The sequence below is a fragment of the Carlito syrichta genome, unplaced genomic scaffold, assembly GCF_000164805.1.
Source record: "Carlito syrichta isolate Samal-C Ts95f unplaced genomic scaffold, Tarsius_syrichta-2.0.1 Scaffold314105, whole genome shotgun sequence".
NCBI lineage: Eukaryota > Metazoa > Chordata > Mammalia > Primates > Tarsiidae > Carlito > Carlito syrichta.
The window spans coordinates 31305-35667 of record NW_007258201.1 but is presented as its reverse complement, the minus strand read 5'-3'; positions in this window follow the sequence as shown (position 1 = coordinate 35667).

The window sequence follows — 4363 nt, the reverse complement described above, 5'->3', positions numbered from 1 at the left end:
GAGCCCGGCGCGGGGCTCGCACAAAGACTGGGGGTCCCGTCTGCGGCCGAGGGAGGGGCGCAGTCTCCCCGGCGCCGACGTCTCGGGACGAAGACGTGCCTGGCGGGTCCGGACCCTGTCTGGAGCGGTCTCTGCGGCGGGAGGTCGCTGGCTGCGTCTGAAGGACTCACGTGAAGTGTTCGGGGGTTTGAGGAGATGCCTTTTTGGACTCGGTCCTGTGCAGACCCCTGGGGAGCGTTTGTTTGGGGGCCACGCTGAATAATTGTGCGTGGTTTCAGCTTCTCAAGGCAGAGGATGTGTTTTTTTGTCTGCTGACACGTTCGTTTTCCCCTCCCTGCAAAGGCCTGGGGTGTACGTTGGGGAGAGACTCGAATTTGCAGGCCTGCTTTGTTGTAGTGTATCTTTCCAGAACTTAAGATGCTCTTGGCCTTAAAGACAGATGGGAACTAGTAACACGAGGGTGTAAAAAAGTGTGCATAGGCTAACATGAAAACTGCTGTGTGTGGCGTGCCATTTCAAGATGAAGTGTGCGCGCGCGCATGCTTTTGATCCTTTTATGGTCTAGTTTCTAGACCATTTATAGCCACGTTATAGAATCAGTCTCTACTTAGATTGGCCCGTATGAAATATTTAAAATTTGACTATTTGTTACCTACAAAAGCAGCAGTTTTATGTGATCCCATTCAATACTCTGGAGCTCTAGCTTCACAAGTGAATGTAGAGATGAGAGTGACCTTACAAATAGGTATGATGTAATAGAATTGGGTATAGAATCCAGGCTCCTGATTCCCAGTGCAATGTAAAAAGAATACTAGGTTGAGCAGCTGAATGCTAGATGTGTTGGGATTAAAGATGTCTTCAGTATAAAACTCAAGAAGCCAAAATGTATGCAGTAAATAATTTGAGAACAGTATAAGATAGTATATAATCAAATGCTGAGTGGGAGAAAAGTATCAGAAGAGGGTGCCATAGCATCCTTTTCTGCAGTTGGCCACGGTAGATGGTTTATAACAGATTGGATTAGAGTTTAAGAATTCCAGTGAATTTAAATGATCCATTATTTTATTTTATGTATTTATTTATTTTAGTCAGAGTCTCTCTGTTGTCCAGGCTGGAGTGCAGTGGCAGGCTCATGGCCACCGCAGCCTTGATCTGCTGGGCTCAGGTGATCCTTCCACCTCAGCCTTCCAAGTAGCTGGTACTACAGGCATGCGCCACCATGCCCAGCTAATTTTTTGATTTGTTGTAGAGACAAGGTCTCACCATGTTGCCCAGGTTGGTCTTGAACCCATGGACTTAGGCAATTCTTGCCTCTGCCTTCCTAAGTGCTGGGACTACAGGTGTGAGCTACTGTACCCAACTTATCCATTATTTAAAAAAAAATCTGTGGGATGTTTGTGGCATACTTCAGTCTGTAAGCAAGGCATATGTTGCCTGTTTACTTTGTTTTTTCTCAGTAAATTTTTTTTTTGCTGCAGCATGGCATAAATACAGTCAGTTGAATTTGCAAGAGCTATTCTGTAGCCTGCTAGTGCCACTTGCAATGGCTGATGAAGGTGGAAAATGACTTTGTGACATTTTTTTTTTTTTTTTGAGTTGGAGTCTCACTCTGTCGCCCAGACTGGAGTGCAGTGGCCGTTCCTGGCCACCGCAGCCTCCTGCTGGGCTCTGGCGATCCTTCCGCCTCAGCCTTCCAAGTTGCCGGAATTACAAGCATGCGCTACCACACCCGGCTGATTTCTTTGATTTATTATAGAGATGAGGTCTTATTGCCCAGGCGGGTCTCGAACCAGCGGGCTCAGGCAATCCACTCACCTCAGCCTCCCAAAGGCACGGGATTACAGGCTGAGCCACCGATTTAAATGCTTTGCATGATCACAGGGCTATGGGGAGGATGCTCATGGGACATGAGATTGGTTTTAATTATGGTTACTTTTGACACACCCTCATATGATTGCTCAGTTTTTATTTCCAAATAGATGCGGTTCTGTGTTTAGGGGTGGCTGACAGTATAATGTGTAATTTTCTTCCCCCGAATGTCCCAAAGATGACTTTACATCTGGGGGGAAAAAAGTCAAAGAATTGACAATGCCAGCATGAAATCTTTTGAGGGAAAGCATAATATGTCTAATGTATAATTATGAGCTTATGCTAAACAATTTGTGGACAAATTGAAGTTTTTTCCTGATTGCAGCTCAGCTTTTCAGATTTTAATTCAATTGAATTAACTTTTTAATAGTGATGGACATTATTGACATGACAGAGAATCTTAAGTTGAAGTATTTTTTTGGGGGTGTGGAGATCAGAAATAATTTTTTGTTTGTTTTGAGTTGGCATCTCACTCCTTCACCCAGGCTGGTGTACAGTAGCACTTACACTCACGGCCACCCCAGCGTCGACCAACGCTGGGCTCTGGCAAGCCTTCCAGAGCCCGAACTACAGACGCAGGCTACTGCACCCGGCTAATTTTTTTATTTTATTGTAGAGACGAGGTCTTGCCAGGTTGCCCGGGCTGGTCTCGAACATGTGGGCTCAGGCAATCCACTCGTTTTGGCCTGCCAAAGTGCTGGTATTACAGGCTGAGCCACTGAGCCCAGCCCAGAAATAATTTTAACCTAGTTTTGAAACATGTAGTTAATTCACTTTCCACAAATTTGATGCTAGTTGATTCTTTAGGCCAGTAAGTTCGGTTTTGTTTTAAATATAAGAAAGATGTTATGTGATACCACACCAGCATGAAAATCTATCCTCTTAAAGAGACGTTTGTTTATAATTATGTAATCAAAAGTATTTTGTTGTTGTTCATTTTCCAGGATAGTACAGGTTTATTAATATTTCTGACTTAAAAATCTGAAATCTGAAATGCTCCAAAATCTTAAACTTTTTGAACATGACATGACACTGAAAGGAAATGCTCATTGGAGCGTTTCGGATTTTAGGTTAGGTATACTGAACCAGTAAGTATAATGCAAATATTCCAAAATCCAAAATCTGGTCCCAAGCATTTCGAGTAAGGGATACTCAACTTGTATATAAAACACTCCTCCTCCCCATCCCCTGTTATGCTCCTTGAATGCTCTGCATTCAGCCTTATACTGGAGTGCATGGATTATGCCCATATTTGGGTGCTTTAAAACTCATCTTTAGGTCTGTTTCAAAATATGTCACTAAAATGCATGCTACTAAGAATTTGTTTTTAATTAAGCCAGTATTTGTTGAGCAGTGCTATATTTGAATGCAAAGTGCTAGAGGGTAAAATGATGAATAAGACTCAGGGTGGAAGGTTGAAAAAGCATGAATAAACAAACACAGGTAGGTACTTGCCACGATATGTCCCTTAGTGACTGCCAGTCTTTAAAAATTGTGACCTACTGTAAGAAATTTGTTTTCTACTTTATCTTTTTTTTTTTTTTTCTGGGTTGGATCCTCACTTTGTCGCCCAGGCTAGAGTGCAGTGGCATGCTCACGGCCACTGCAGCCTTGACCTCCTGGCCTCAGGCGATCCTTCTGCCTCAACTTTCCAAGAACCTGGAGCTACAGGTGTGCGCTACCATGCCCCACTTATTTTTTGACTTTTTGTAGAGATGAGGTCTTACCAAGTTACCCAGGCTGATCTCGAACCCCCAGGCTCAGGCAATCCTCTTGCCTTGGCCTCCCAAAGTTCTGTGATTACAGGCTGAGCCACTGTGCCCTCCTGTCTACTCTATCTTATTATTGTTTTCTACTAATTTATTTATTAAATTATTTAATTTACTGTTATTTTTTCTTCTTTATTTGTTGTATATGTAAGTACAAAATGTTTGTACCCACAAAATTGATTTCATTACTTAATTGATCCTACTGTTTGAAAGCCAGTTATGTAGCTAGTAGCCCGATGTGGTTGAAATGCAAAGAACATGAAGTGATGCAGTGAGGGATGACATGGAATTTGCTTTGGTTCCTGAAAGTTATTCTTTTTTTCTTACTTCTCGCCCTTTATATAGGTTAATGCTTTTTTTTGTTTAAACTTGGTTGCCTTTTTATTTTCTGTCTTCAACAGATAAATCACTTTCTTGGTTATTACTAAATATAAGATTAATTTGAATTTTTCCTAGGGTGGCAATCAGTGGGCTTACTTTTAAAATCTTAATTTTAATTTAATTCTTATGAGTTATTAATATGCTTTTGTCAGCATTAATTTTAGTGAAATAACTAAGTCTTACAAGTTCCTTTGTAGAAACCACTGGTTAGATAAGATTTTTTTTCAAAATCAGAATATCAGAATTATTTAGCCAGCAAACAGGAAATTTAGTCATGGTAGTCAGTAGATCAAAATCTCTTATATGTTCTGTTGGGATTTTTTTTTTTTTTTTTTTTTTTTTTT